The sequence below is a fragment of the Fringilla coelebs genome (assembly GCF_963513975.1).
Source record: "Fringilla coelebs genome assembly, chromosome: 1".
NCBI classification, from domain to species: Eukaryota; Metazoa; Chordata; class Aves; order Passeriformes; family Fringillidae; genus Fringilla; species Fringilla coelebs.
In genome coordinates, this window is record NC_140028.1 from 34,730,758 (window position 1) to 34,747,174 (window position 16,417).

General features: G+C 39.4%; 1 protein-coding gene across 20 annotated transcripts in view; it reads right to left on the reverse strand.

The window, feature by feature from the left end:
* The window catches only part of SULF1 (sulfatase 1), a 185,509-nt gene that overhangs the window by 127,158 nt on the left and 41,934 nt on the right, over positions 1 to 16,417 (reverse strand). For 7 of the 20 annotated variants that reach the window (XM_084218754.1, XM_084218761.1, XM_084218742.1 and 4 more), the window contains exons 3-5: positions 13,098 to 13,157; positions 11,207 to 11,318; positions 1,281 to 1,362 (exon numbers count right to left, since the gene is read on the reverse strand). The exons of 6 other annotated variants lie outside the window; for them this stretch is intronic. The gene's annotated coding sequence lies outside the window, so the exon portion shown is untranslated. The remainder of the gene's footprint in view (positions 1 to 1,280; positions 1,363 to 11,206; positions 11,319 to 13,097; positions 13,158 to 16,417) is intronic. 7 more of the 20 variants (XM_084218744.1, XM_084218758.1, XM_084218755.1 and 4 more) reach the window with 3 other exon arrangements.

Here is a 16,417-nt window from a genome sequence, read left to right on the forward strand (position 1 = left end):
AAATGACATATAATAAAAAAGCCTTTGAAATCCTGAATTGCAAAGAAAAGATAAATAATTAAAAACCAATGTTTCTTTCTAAAGATCCCAGCAAACAGCAGGTTCCAAGAAGCACAGGAAGATATCCTTCTTCATGTGGAGCACAGTGAAACCTTGGAGCTACTTGCTGCAGGATGCAGCAGGGATAAAAATGACATGTATTCAAGTGTTTGGACAAGTTCATGGAAAAAAAAAAAATTACTCACAGCAATTAAATACAAATATGCAGCTTCTGGTACAGGGAATCCCTGAATCACCTGGAGTGGATCCTGGACAAATATTCTGTGCTTGTCCTATTCTTATACTTTACCCCAAGCATCCACTATTTTCCACTGTTGGAGGGTGCCAAGCCCAGTATACCCATGACCTAGTGTGGCACAGCTGCTCTTTCTTTCTTAAAGAATTTGGCAGTTTTGGGGCCTCATGGTGGGTAGTATAAGAGAGATGAATTCCTTTTAAGAACTTCAGCCAAGATTTTTAGAGGTTGGCTCATAAATCCATGTTCAGGAGCCTTAGTAAAAAAGGTCTGATCAAAAGTATTGAGTATACAGCAGCTGCTGGTGAAGCCAGCATTTCATTTTCTTTTTCTCCATATGTGGGCATTCCAAAGTCAGACATAGGCTCATGTAAAATTTGTGAGCTGAATCCCAAACTATATTCTGTGCAAAAGTCTGCTCAACTGTTTCTTAACCCTCAGTCACCTAAATTTCAGAAACACGTGGACTTTTAGAAGAGTTTCCTCCATGCTGAAAGCCCGGCACAGTGCAAGACTCAGGAGCCAGGCACCCCTTCACTACAATCATCTGAATTGCTCCAGTGGGCTCTCAGAACTCATCTGCCAAACTTGGAGACATCTGAGTGGCATAGCTAAAGATCAAAAACCTGGCCAGAGGAAGAAGAAGTAAATAACTTTTAGGGCATGCAACCACATACCCGGTGGGTAGCTTTCTTCTCACTGCCCCTGCTCAAACCCATTCACCTGAACAAAATATTCCAACAATGATTATTCTGTGTAAAAACACAATAGGGTTAATGTACAAAAACCATTGAGAAACTTGGTGAGTCACGTACAGTACACATGAAAAAGCAGAATTCTGTATCCCAGAACAATTTCCATATTTTCTGGGGAAATGTGCATAGGCCTATACAGGTTCTCTCTTAGTAGGAAACCACACATGTGCTAGCTACAAAAGGACTGCTTTAGAAATGCATTAAGGGCACAGTTCCAGAATCAGGATTACCTGCCTGTGCATAGCTCTTGTGGGATGGAAGGATATAGACTTCAACTTTTTAAGGAAGCTCTTCTGCCCTGCTCCATCTTCCCTGCAATGGAATCAGATGGTATGGAAGTTATACCCAGCTACAATCTGTTTTAGGACTGCAATACTAAAAACAGTTCCCCTGAGGGGTAACCAGAACAGAGGATAGAGTGCAGGTGAGACAGACAAAAGATCATAATTGACTCAATTCATCACAGGGCTTTACAATTTGTCAGATTGTTGTCATCACTATCACTTGCCTCCAGAAGAAGATTAATAGTTGAAATAATTGTCAGTTTCAAATTTGTGTTTCTTCACTTACACCCACTCTCAAAACACTGATTCTTTTTGGTTACCATTTCTTCTAAGGTAACTCCCTCATTAGTGGTTGCATAGTAATTCACTACCAAACAAGGTCACTGCAATTAAAAGGCACATGTCTTACCCTAGCAGAAGAGCTGATTAGATTTTTCATAGTTAATTTTTTATTTTTTTTTTTTTTAGTATCCCAGAATTAAATAAGGAAGACCAAAAAAAAACCCCAACAAATGGAAACCCAGTATATTTGTCATGTCATTGTTAGGGAAAAAGAAAACAAAGCCAGCAGAAGTTTTTCCAAGCTAGAGCCTAATATGACGATTTAATGCACCAAGAAGCTGTGGTTCTTCCCTTCTCAGCTGCCAGCTGGCCACGAGTTTCAACTCCAGCACAGTAAACAAGTGATCACTGCGTCTGGGAAGAGCTCAACACACCAGACAGCTGGAAAATAGGGGCAAATTTAGGCAGGAAAATCAGCAGATTTAACCAGTCTGCACAAGGTAGGTGATGCCATTCTCAGCAGTAGGGAGCACACCAAGGAGGGAGTATATATGGAGTCTGTAAGGCTTTAAAAGTGTGAGAACTCAGAGAGCAACGTGCTCTCAGAACTTGTGCTGACTTCACATTTTTGGACAGGGTTCAATTTCATTACTGAAAAAAAATTTGAGGTAAACCATCCAATACTAAACAAAAATTGAAAAAATGCCAAAAATTTAGAAGCCAGAATGTCTCATAGCTTTTAACATTAAGTATTAGTAAAGTGATGAGCAGTGGTCATCTTTAAGTCCCTCCCTCTTACATAATTATTATCTTTGCTCCTACTCAGAATTTTCAGCCTGAAAAAAATTGCAATAACAAAGAATGAAGGATTTTGATGACTCCATGTTAAACTCACCAAAATCAGGAAAAGTTTAATTATGAAGGTTTAATATTACTCCTTCCCCTTTGAGCATGCTTCTAATATTGCACATAACCAAGGTACCACTTGCCTAAGAAAAGCAACTGTGTTCATGATGTTGTTCTGGACAGAGCGTGGGAATACACACAGTTTAACATACAGATTCATTTTTTTCCTAGAGAGTCAAGGAAGCAGCAGCCCCTGTAGCCCTTTTATTTTTATAAGAACAAAGTATCAGCAAATCCCATAACAATTTAGGAAAACATTTTATTTAACCCTTTTGTGATCTCAGGCACAATGATGAGAATATTTGGGAGCAGAAGGAGCAGATACATTGCAGGGCCAGCTATACCTCAGTGCACAGAAATTTTTGTATAGTAGCAGGGACCCTTCAGTCTCACTTCTGTTCTCACTGAGAAATGAGGCCAATATGCTTACCTTGCCTCACATATAATTAACTTTACACTTACACCTGCTAAGACAATTATCCTCAAAGAAATTGGCATCTCATGTAAGGACACACAAATAAACAGGTAGGGCAATGCAGCCATAACAGCTGGCAGACTCATTCAAGGCCCTCCTGACATAAATCATGACATAGGTAAGCACAACTAAAGTCATAATGGAGTTTTATGTCACCAAAAGAGAATACTTTTGCTGGAGTCAAATTTTCTTAGAGTTGTCTTGGGTGTAGCTATTACCTTCTCCTGCCCACGTGAGGGACTTAAATGCCAATACCTATCCCTAAAAAAGTATGTGTGGATGTGTAGGTAATGTTGATTAGTAGAATTAAATATATATGTATATGAAACATATATATTTTTTCATGTGTATTCAATTCTATATCTAAATTCTTGTTACTGGATCTAAATTAGGGATATCATAGATTGAAAGCAGAATTAAACCATAATAATCCAGTATATTTAGAAACATGACATTTAGAGAACAATTCAAATGTAGCTACTCTAAAAAAAAAGGGAAAAAGAAGGAACAAGGAAGGAAAATTGCCATGCCTATCCCACCGACCCAAGCCACTTGCCAATTCTTTTTGTAGGTGCCAAAACCCTGTAAGTTCCTCATTCTACTGCCAAAACCTCTAATTCACCTCCTGAAAACATCTATGCCTCACATCCTGTGTCAGTAAAAAAAACAAAACAAAACAAAATAAAACAAAGAAATTAATTGCAGAGAAAACTGAAAAAGTGAGGACAGAGTGAAAACTGAAATGTAATATTGAGAAAGGCCAGGAGAGAAGAGTTAATGTGGGTTGGTGAGTTGCTGGAAGACATTATGATTACTTTGCAGGTCAGAACACTCATTCAAGATGCATAAAAATCCCAGTGTAGATCCTGTATTGCTGTCACTGAGGGTGTTCAGTGCTAGTGGAAAGAGAGTTCTCATTTCTTTCCAGGCAGAGCTAGTTGGGCAGAGTGAGTGATACCATCTAAGGGTCCCAAGGCACAGCAGATTGTTCAGCTGTATTGACTGGTTGTAATTGTGCTCTCCAAAGGATAGGCAAAATTCAGTATTGTAGCAGTGGCAGAAGTATTTGGGGGAGGAAGAAAGGAAGAAGGTGTGGTACTTTGTAGAACAAGAAGGTATTAGTCAAATTTCAGAAAGCAAAAGAGGCTGAGGGCATTCAAGCTGATTGGCAGGGAGCTGAAAGGTCTTCAAAGAAAGAGTAAATGTTTGGAGGCGCTAGGAAAAGGTCCTAGGGGAACATCCATCCTTGATCCACCTCAAGGAGGTTTTCAAGAAAGTAAGAATTTGAAAAAAACCAGCACTGGGCTGCGGAGCCCGCTGGATGTGGCGCTTCTGAAAGGCTGTGGGTCAGAAGACAGATTGCTGACCATTTCGCTGTTCCTCTCTGTACTTTCTCTTCAACTGTGCCTTCAACAGGAGGATCTTGTTCTTCATCCTCATGGATTTCTATCCTCCCTTTTCTCCCTCAGTACCCACCACTCTCCTCCACTGCCCTTTGGCACAGCAGCCACATTCCCTCTCTCTCCTTAGACAGTCCCATGGCACTTCCCAGACTGTGAGCACTAAAGGGCAAGGGACACAGGGGAGAGGAAAGGGTCAGGACTGAAAGAGACAGAACAGAATTCTGGCTGGGAAAGCACTTTCTGCTTCTGATGCCACCGTGGGCCTGAGTACCCCTTCAGGCCTCCTTTGTCCCTCCCTGTCCATGAGAAACCTTCTACAGCAGCAAAGGAAAACTCCCAACAGATAGTCTCATCTGCTGTCCTTAGGCTGACACTGACCCAAAGTCTCCTGTCATGGCAAATGCAACTATTATTTACTCTCAGTGGTAATTTAGGGCACTGAATCTTTTCCAAGCTTATGTCAGTAAAATTGAATTTTAGAGGGACTGGAGCAGGAAGTTGTACTATTTGCCTGGCTGGTTTACTTTGTTTTTATTTGAATTCCATATTCGGTTGAAGGGAGGGATAAATATTTTTCCTCTTCATTTTGGTGTCGATGAGTAGGAAGGTGGAACCTGCTTGGTTACATTAATGTAGAAGGCAGAGCTGTTCTTTCTTCTGTGCTGTCCTAAGGGATTCAGAATATTTTTTATAGTTGGCTCATTCTCTTCCCAAAGCTGTACACATAGTTCTAAAAACAGGACAGAAATGCCATTTTGCAACTAGTTTCGAAACTTGTTTTTAATCTGCACTTTAATAAATCCAAGGCCTTTCTAACATTTTCTTCAAACTGGATGCTATCAGGGAGTCACTGAAAAATCAGAATTTGCAAAAGAACTGTAGTAAGGGCTGTTCTTTGATGTACAGCCCAACAATTGTCTCCTCTCCACAGAGGTGGCTAGGAGCTATACCACAGCTGCAGGTGATGCAGCTTCCAGGAACAGGTTCACATCCAGCAAAATCCTCTGGCAGGAGCAATCCATTCTTTTCCCTAGCTCTGCTCACATGGTTCTTGTTCTTGCTGACTCCTTTTTGTAAACAATAGCAGACCACTTTGGTGGTTTTTTGAGTGGCTAAATTTTACTCAGGTTTAATCAGACCACAAAGCTATGAAAATGATAGTGCTGACACAAGAAAAGGCACAGAGCCAAGGGAGAGAAAAATAAGATTCATGTTCCTTCAGAGACAATCTCATTTTAAATGGGCTTAAGTTGATCTTAAAATCAAATTTTAAAACTCACACAAACTCAAGATGAGTCAAACTGGAGAAACTTTACAATGGCCACCTCCTCTGGGATGTTATTAGGGACAGAAAATGTTCTACTAATGTGCAGTTGTCCTACTATGGGATATGAGACCTGTTCCTCAGATGCTGAATTATCTCGAGAGGCAATCTCCAGATAACAAGCATTATTTTTAGGTTTTAGCCCTGATGCTATTTAAACCACTCTCATCAACAAGCAAAAAGTTTCAGTGGAGTTGATTTTGATTTCCTCATAATGATAGACTGAGGTTAGAGCCTCTGCCATGATGTTGGAGACATGAGAAGGCTGACCTTTCCTGTCAGGAAGGTAGCCTGACACAGGAACTCCTTAAATAACCTCGCTTTTGCTGGAGGTGTATTCTGCCAGTGGGAGCCCTTTTGAAGGCATCTTCTTTGGTTTTCAAGAAGGCCAAGATGGCATGTTCCAGATAAATTAATACAGAGGTTTTTATACCCACTTGTAAGGGGTTTAAGACCTGATTACACCCACTGTGTGCTTTCATGACTTTGCTTCATAGGTGGTAAAGTGGTCTACCTGAACTTTCTCCCAAGAAAAAGGAACTATATTTTATATATATGTAAATATATGCATGTACGTATACACACCATGTTTTATTACATTTAAGACTTTTCCTATTAGTTGAGAGTCCCTGAGCAAAAGAAAAAGGCTTTTAACCTGTAGTTGTTCCAGAAGCAGCTGACAGCCTGACTAAGCTCTGTGCTTTTACAGCCTTTCCCTGCAGTGGGACCAAGCAGACAGATCATTTCACTGAAATAAATCATGCTTACCCTTCTACAAAAATTCCTTCCACACAAACCAATCCACAGCTAAGTTTTAAGACAGCAGTGCCTGAATTATAAATAGCAATGCGATGGCTGATCAATAACCGTGTTACAGAACTAATAAATAAAGATATGCCAACAAACATCTAATTGCAGATCTCTATCCCTGCCTGTCTTGTGCTGATGTGAAATCCCCCCAAGTGAAAGTGGTGGAGTGGAATTCACTGCCTAGTTTAGGAGAAATTTTTGAGCTAGAGATCTGATCTGCTCTCTTGTGATCTTTCTTAGGAAAATCATGAGAAGTATTTTATCACTGAGTGACAGTAATCATTGGCATATCATCCAGCCTTTTTTAAACCTCTCCATTTGTGGTGAATTACTTATTAAAATAAAAATTGGTCATTTTTACTGGGACAGCATAGTTTTCTGCAAATTTTTTTTCCATTCAACTGTTATTCCTAAAATTAGAAAAACGTAATGCAGCCTGTGTTAACTCTTTCTTATGCTAAACAGCCCTTGTTAGTTTAACAGAACAAAAGCTTTGATTGTAAGTGCAAATATGTGTGAGAATCTAGAGTCAAAGCACATTAGTGGCTTTTTTTTTTTACTGAATGACTTGCTTTGGTGCAAGTTTCCAAATAAAGATTTAATTGCACCCACTTGCATCAATTACAATATCAAAGCACATAAGTTATAAAAACAGAAGGTGCGGACACAATGGCTATTTCAGAGTCTGTTTTGAAAACAGATTAGACAGAGTTATAATGATCATTTCTTCAAAAGAATTTAGAGATTATCAGAAACAGAACAGACTGGATTTTAATTGAAAACTCACTCCAAATTCTTTGTATCCCTCTACCCTAGCCTGGTCTCCTTCACAGCTTTTAACAAAATAGTTAATAAGTGGGTTTAACAGGGGGGATTTGAAACCTGGAGATAAATACAGTTGCAGTCCTTAATACCCAGTTCTTAATATTGCAGTGCCTGTGGTACCTTTGGGTGATCTCATTTCCTGCACTTTCACTTTGACGTAATCACACTTAGCACCTGTACGTACAACTCAGCAATTCATTCCAGAAACCCAGACACTCTTCGTGGGCCCCTTGGATTTGAGAACAGCTATCTGTACCTTTCCAAGGAGAAATCTCACTCACATACCCTTGAAAATCCTTTGTGGTTCTGAAATTTCAGTTTCTCTTTCCAGACAGTAAAAAAAAGAGCAAAAATAAGAGAGCGCCTTTTAATATTTTGAATATTAGTAATCTCAAAGACATTTGTTTAGATCATGGAAATCCCCTGGAAGGTGCTCTTGATAAACATTGTTTATGCACATACAGTGCATATTAAAAAGAAGTGGGATCAGTGATGCTTTTGAGAAACAGGCCGACATTTCAGCCTCACCTAGCAAAACCAGAAGTGTTTAACTAGTATTACTTAATAGTTGTTAGCTCAAGATATGAACACACGTAACTTCCTCCGCATATTGATTGTTGCAAAGACAGGAATATATTGAAAAATATAGAAAATGTTGGTATTCTGATTGACAGAAGGTACTTCTTTATGAACATGATGTGTTAATTAAGTCACATCATTTTTTCTTATGCGGAGATTGTATTTTCTGAGGTTCTTTATTTCCACAAGCAGAATGACATTGCAGACATCCCAGGAAAGGCTCCTCATGTACCATGTTTTCTGAAGATGAATTTGGATCATTTTGGCAAAGCAAGAGTAACTGCAGAGAGTGCCTCCCATTCCAAATTAAGCCTCACCTCTTGTCCATGGGGTGAGATCTGGACCACTCTGATTCTTGCTAAACACACAGATTTGATTTCTCAACTGTCCCCAGCCCCGTGCCAGGGCACACCACTGCTTTGCTGTCACAGTCCTTTCAGCTGCTTAGAAACTCTATGTTGGCCTGGGGTCCCACTTCTGGGGCACCCCAGTTCTATAAATGCAGAAGATTTCCCCCATATACACATAGTACTCTTATTGAGTCTGCCTCTGCAAAAAATCTGTCCCAATGTTTTAGGAGACTGAACAAACCCTCTGGAAACATTTTTGCCTCCCAAAGTTATTTGACTTCTTGCTCTTCTTAAACTTTGAGCTGATTTTTATCCATGGTTTCTGTCATTGCAAATTTCTCTGAGGGGATTAAGCATTTTAATCACACTGACATAAAAATATTCAGTGATATGTACATTGCATAACTGATAATAAAAATTGAAATATTCTAAAAATATCAGCTAATTTAGAGTATCAAGGACACCTTCAAGGATACTGAAGGATTAGCAGTCAGAGTCAAAGACAGCCAGGTAGCCAATTCAAACACATTACAAAACCTTTCTGAAAAGTAAAATACCACTGTGGTTTTACATCAGATTGTATTTCCATGCAGTTCTGTCACTGTCTTTTTTTATGTCACGAGCAGTCTCGGAAACAACTTTAGCAATCACCTGCATCTCACAGAAGCACAAATGCTGGCCTGACAGGAGCTGGGATGGACGTGTTCCCTACAGTCCCCGTGGATCTGCTTTGCATCCCCCAGCAGGCAGAGATGGCTGCGCTGGCACACAGCAGAGGCTGGCGCGGGCTGAATGCGGGGACACCTCTCACAGCAAAGGTGCTGCAGGACAGACAGGCAGGAAAACCTCTGGAGTGCATAGGGCTGGAACAGTGACATGTTTTGTTCATGATAGGCTTATCCCTAGTGACTTGGGTTTAAGGCAAAAGAATGTATCTCCCTATATAAACCTAATTCACCTACTGTCACAAAGAGGAAGTGTGCAGGGTGCCCCAGATAACAAGAGCCATGATGACATCTAGCAATTTCTCCTAACTTTGGTGCATGGCAAGGAAGCTGAATAGGTGTCAGAAGAAGGGTGGTGTGAAGAATGGGGTGCCTGACATGCTGGTGTGTCCCCCTCAGGGCTCATGAGCATGGGCCAGGCAAGTACCTCACGTCTAACGTTTCCACTGAGGTCACGACTTCTAATAATTTCCCTTCACTTCCAGACTCTCCTCAAAGCATGTCACTATTGCTTCCTGGATTTCAGATGCAATGCTTTATCTTTGAAAAAAATAAACAGTGGGAGAAGGACACACTGTTTTAGAGACAAGGTGATTGAGAGTCTTAGAAACCTTTAAATAAAACAGCAGAAATTCTACCAAATCACCTGTTGGTTTTATTTGCCTGGTATTCAGGGCTGAGAGGTTTCAAAGTCAAATGACTGTAATGAGTCTTTAAAATCCATATTTGGGTAGATAAACAGATAGTGCTGAGCACTGCTGTTGCCTCCATCTTGTAAGCGATAAGTAAATGGCTTCCAGGAATTGAGCAGCCACTCACTCGGTAAACAAGTCAGTGGCTCTGGTGAATATAAATACAATGGGAATGGGAGTTAGCTCTGGGAAAGACCCTGGCATAGAAGAGTCACACACTTTCTGCCTTTACATTTTAAAAATGAGCAGTGGAAACAGTGGTTTGTCCCATCCTCCTATCCTGTAATGCTTGATTTTGCCTTAAAAACATAGAACAAATGAAACTTAAAAGAAAATTATCTAAATTAATAAAGGTTATTGACAGAAGAGGGAGAACATTTTTGGGCTCCAAGCTGAATAGAAATGAGCACAGAGACACTTTGCTAACCAAACTGTGCAGCTAACCTCAAAGGCTGTGAGGTGCTATGCTTAAAAAATGCATTTTAGAGGTTTTCTCACTTAGGGACGAGCCCAGCAGGACAACACTGGTGTGCAGCCAGGAGATTACTCTGAAATCACACCAGAACTACACAGCAGAATTAGCATCACCGTCTCTGGGGAACAGCTCCCTTTTGGTCAAAATATTTTACAGATAGGTTGCCAGGGACTGAAATCCAGTGGAAACAGCAGTTCCCAAACTAGGACTCACCCTCTCCCTGGGAAAGAAGGGGGGGTATGAGAGATAATGTCTGCAGGCTGCAAACTGAGATGAGTGGCTGTAATCCTGAATGCTGGATGCTGAATGAGTTGGGGAGGAAAGGGGAGAGAAGGGTCATGAACGGTAGAACTCACTTGGGAGAGGGCCACAGGAAAAATAGTTTGGGAAATGCTGCAGCAGAAACCTTTTTTTCCCAAATCCCTCCTTTTCCATTGTTGCTTCCTCGAACAAAAGCAGCCCATGCAAAGACAAGGGCTTAAAACTAAAAGGCCTGACACATATTTCCTTGTCTCAGTATCAAATATCTCCTGCGATATTTACAATTCTTATACCATAAATAGAAATGCTTGAACACAGAGCTCATTTCCTGGTTTCTCAGAAAATGACATCCTTTTCCTTCTTGCCAGTTTCCCACATCTCTCTGTGCTTAATGCTGGTGGCCTGCTTTTCCCCACCATTGTACTGGTTCTCTTTTCCAGCAGCCACAGCCTCACATTCAGTAACCTTTGCCCTTCCATTTGATCAGAGCCAAAATGCCATCTTTAGAAAGCTAACGTACCAGAGAAAATGGAAGTATGAAGCTGGGCTGCCCACCATGCAGGTTATCTTACCCTGTTTCCACTGAGGTTTATTTTTTGGAATACACCTGTTGATTTTAAATTCATGAAAGATTTTCTAAATGAACTGAAGCATCTGAAGACTCAGGGTCTCCTTAGGAACACAGCCCCTTTTAACACTGACCCTCTATTAATGTGTTAAATTTGAGGCAGAGCAAATATTTACTGAAAAAGAATAGTACTTTACCTGTAGGTTTCTTTGAAGTCTTCTTGTCATTATTAGAAATTTCACTGAATTATCTTCCATCCCCCAAGTCAGCTTTCTGCTGACACAAGAGAGCTTCACCTTCTTTTTGATCCTACAAGTGAAGCCATGTGGAAATGATTGAGAGTGACGTCACAAGTTCAGCATTATGATTTAAATTTAGGATTGGGCAGAAGGAGGGGGAAAAAAATTACATGCATTCATGATTACTGTGTTTGGGTCATTCAGATGCATGCTTAAAAAAATAAAGTCCTGTCTCAGTGAATATGGAATGTACCATGGAATCTTTTAAAAGGAACTATTCTTTACCTAAATGTGTGTGTGTGTATATATATCCAAAACTTTGGCTTCTTCCTCAGTCTTCCATTGTTTAAGTGACTTTTTGATTGCTGTTGTCAGTACCAGAGGTAATAGTATTTCAGTGATGCTGCATGTAAATAAGTTTTAGACCTTTCAAAAGGAGAAGTGTATGTTACCATAAGATCCAGGCCTCTTTTATCCTCACAAAAGCCAGAGATTGAAAACCTCAAAACCACTGAGTTTAAAACACTCACTCAAAATTATTACTAATTAATGTTAAATTCAGGTAAGTGGAAGGTTACCTTTTTAGAACAAGCATTTATACACAGGAGAAGTTGAGTAAGTAAATCAAGGGTCAGCAAAACCAGCTTGAAGGGACAAACTTAAGGAACTCTATATGTTTAGCTCATTACAACTAAGAGGGGGCTGGCCTGCTTTGAATCAGGAGGCCACCAGGAAGAAAGATCCTCAGTTCCCCAGCAGAACTGGGAGCAGTACTAGAGGCTGGTGCTCGAGGTGGAATGGCAAGGTGGTACATTCATGTTTTCTGAGCTGAAGTAATGCTCCACTGAAACTCACTACCACAAAAATAACATCTCCACATGTCATGAAGAATACAAGTGGGCTCTTTTGGGAGACTTGTATTAGTCAACTTTGCTTTATACTCTGATTTTTATTGCATTCACAGAATCATTAAGGTTGGAAAAATCATCTAAGATCATACAGTTCAGACCAGAGGAAGCTGGGAAAAAGGTGATACATGGGATTGTTCACTTTAAATTGTAGTTACTTGGAGAGGTTGTGAGAAGATTATGATATGATATGATATGATATGATATGATATGATATGATATGATATGATATATATGTCGTGTTATGTTTTTTTTAAGCCAGAGGTCACTGGCATCTGAAGAATTTTCCCAGAAGAGTTTTATGTCAATGTGAGCAGTGAGGGTTGAGGACACAACAGAGCATCCAGAAGCATCACAGCAGGCGCAAAAATGGGTCACAAAAGACACAGAAGACATGAGACCTACACAGAGAGTTTAGCTCTTTGAACATTCAAGCAAGATAATAGATATATATGTTTTCTTAAATAGAGGTCATTATCTTTTGCCACCAATGAATAATGTTAATTTCTAACCTCTAATTCTACAGTAAGCTCATACCCAAAGCATACAAATATCTTTCTGTATGTGAATACCTAGATTCATATACAGTAATGAATACTTGCAGTGTTCATTAAATCTCCCTTGTACCACACACACACACCATCAGCAGCTAAATGAATGAGACAAAATTGTTCAGCCTCAAGCCTCATTTCATTGTTTAAGCTTTTCCTTGCTCCTCCATATCAATGTCTTAATAAGGCAAGGACAACCATTTCCATGCCTGAAAACACCTGCTCAAACTCAGGAAGCTGCATGAAGTGGTAGGACTTGTGTGTTTTCTCAGAGGGAAGAAGTGTGGTAGTTCCTTATTGTTCCTTATCCGCAGTTAACTTTGGCAAGCAATCAAACAGATACTAGACAAAAAGACAAACATATAACAAACTAATAAAGTGGCTTTGTACCTGTTGTACTAATTCATAGCTGATATTGTTGCTAACACGCAAGAGCTTCCTCAGAGTTTGCTATTGGAGAGCACAAGGTGATTTACAGTTAGGATACTGATTAATCCATCTCGCTGCAAGTGTTTACAGTCCTCCCAAGTAGTCCTTTAACTTGATCATTACAGAACTTAAAGTAAGATGTGGTTTTTACAAAAGCAATGTTTGCAAATGGAGGAATTCAGGAAAAGTTATACAATAAGCACAAGCTTCAAAAAGATAAAGGGGTGTATTATACATTATATATTAACAATAAGATGGGTATTTGTGTTAGTGTCACTATGTAGTAAATATAAAAGGTGGCGTGCAAAATTTATTTTGCCCCTTTCCAGGTGCTTCTTTGTACCTTTAGTTAGAGAGATGAGAACCTGTCAATCTTCAGGGCAAAAGCTGGCCACAGGATGAGGTCCCTTCTCAGTCTGGGCTAAGCAAATGGAAACACTTTCCTTGCTGGAGTTGCAGTCCCCTTTCAGTGGGAATTTCCATATGGTGTCAGGCCAAAGCAGAGCACGTACTACGTGCAGTTGCTTCTGCACAATGAGAAGTTCTCTGTAACTCTTAAGTCCAGGGCCATTTTTGCTCTGCTTTTAAATCACCATGATGGCACCCAGGCTTCCTTCTTTGCCCCCAGTTTTCTTTCACATCTACCCTGGTTTTCTTAAGCTCACCAGACCACATGTCTTTGATGGGCCCACCCTGTTGTGTATCCCACCCATCCCTGGGCTGCAGCCTTGAATCTAACTGCTGTGGAAATTTAATTTGAGCCATATCTTTTCTGGGACAGAAATTCCATACTTCTTTAAAGGCACCCAGTGTAAAAGAAGTCTCTGAACTTAGACATTGATTTCAATGAGGATTTTGCCTGTGTATGCACGGCAGAACTGAGCTATTAACTGCTGATAAAGGACTAGCTCTTTGAAATATGGTTTTTACTTTGATGGTTTTTTAAGGAGGAAGTTAAAAGAATTTAAAAGAACATTTAGATTCAATGATCAAGTATTAAAGGCACTTAGAAGTTCTCAAATTAAGGTGCCATTTAATAAGGATGGGTCACATACAAATTTAAGAATATAGTTGGGGAGAATTCTGAAGAGAATTTTGAAGTTTCCCAGATTATCATAATTCTGGCTGAAGTAATTTGTCTGAGATTTTATGTGGTTTTAACAGTTTTGGCACCATCTATCTGGTTTTATATACATATTAAAAAAAAGAAAAAGGGAATATAGAAAAACTGACAAGACCTGAATGTTCCCCCAAAAAAGTCTATAGCATTTATTAAGAGGCTGGATTCCCTGCCTCTTAAACAAAATTCAGTAATTTTATAATTAAATTCAGTAATTTTATAGTTGTTTATAAATAAACAAAAAATCTTTTTGTAGAGCAGCTACTAAGGGAGGGAGAACAGAAATCTACTACAATAGCTATTTATTTCTTAGTCAGCAGTGGATCATTCACAGCTAAGTGAAGTTGCAATAGCAACAGCTATTGCACTTTAAAAACCACTTTTCTATTTCTAAGCTATCCCAGTGTCCTTTGACTCTTATCAATCTCATTCATTTACCTTGTCTGTTTTGCATGCTTTTCCCTGCCTCATTCAATATCTGCAGCTTTCTGTATTAGTTAGGTTGTTTCTTCCTCCTTCTTCTGGATTGTGATGGACAACACGTTAAATTGATGCACGATCTTTTTTCAAGTCTAGTAAATATCAAGTAATGTCAAGGGAGATCTGCACCTCCCTTGCAGCTCTGGGAAGGTACACAATCAACCCAGCTGACATGTCTGAGCTGTATGTGGATGGAACATATTCAGTGCAGTGGAATTTTCTGCAGTTCTGATATATATATATATATATATATATATATATATATATATATATATATATATATATATATATATATACCTCAGCCAGTTGTAGATGGATTTTCAAAGGATTTAGAGGAATAAAACATTTTTATTCCTTGTTGCCAAGTTTAGTCTCTTACTGGGAGTATTGTTTTGTATAAATAATTAAACATTGAAGCCAAAGCAAAACTGTTTCTTTAGACCCAATGGTCATTACATTCCCCTGGTCTATTGCTTATGTCCCTGTTTCAAGTTGCATAGCATGGCACTTTTTAAGCTGGCGAAGTAGATTTCAGGTAAATGATGTAACCAGCAGGCTTTTCTCAGAAATCCATGAAAACAATTCCAGGAGATCATTTGTTTGTTCTCATGTCAACCAAGGAAATTTTCATTTCTTGGCCACGTGTCACCCTGAAAAGTATATCTTCTATAAGTACAACTAGTACAGGATAATATTAGTAGGAACAGATTGAAATAATTCTTGTCACCTTAACAGAAGAATCAAACAGTCTTTACTCTTAAATGTCTGAAGATCTAAATTAAAATCCCTGTCTCTCAAACACTTGTGTATGTGGGTCTTTAATCTGCTCCCGCTGTGTGCTTTTTTTCCTCTTCTCTACTGCTGCACACAACAAGCTTCAAGTTCTTTATAGAGGGTCAGTATGCCATATCATAAGACAAGAAAATGGTATACTATAGCCATCTGTGTTTGTTCTGTGATAAACAGGAGGGTTTTAACCAAGATTTTTGTAATTCAAAGGAAATTCTCAGCTGAAAACACAATTAATCTTCTGATGCTGGTGACATACAAAATAACAGAGGATGACCAGTCTCTGTTCTCTTTTGGACACAGATAGGTGCCACCTGTGACACTCTGCTAGCTACTGCTGTAGGGAAATCAAGAGCGATGGTCACCTAGAAAGTGACTGCACTGCGTGTGGTGTCACCATCCCTGTGCACTTTTGGGACTGGCTGACTGAGCTCTTACAACTTGGGTGTGTCAGATGTTGTCAAACATGGAAAGAAGTAGGCTTTTGCAAGGAGAACCTTACAATCCTACTTATCTTATTTGAAGTGAATCCCTCTAAACATTGGGAAAGGGAAAAGGAGATTAAGGGAGAGGGAGAAAATGAATCCTATACCTCCCATATCAGTTTTAGCATTTGTTTCATAAAAAGATGTCCAAGCACAAGACAGTTGATTTTACAATTTTTATCCCACACATCTTTTAGGAAAAACACTGCAAGACCTACAGGTTTTTTGGGAATAATGTAGCCTTATCTGGCAAAAAGTTGGTCTGTTTATGCTGTGTTTTGTAACCAACCACTAATTCCCTAAATTAGTTTCCAGTTAACTCTCTCTTTGTGTAAGTATGTAATGGTCTGCTGAGTCAAATATTTTACTGACTTCAATTTGTGCTAAGTATGCTAGTCAAATGCTGT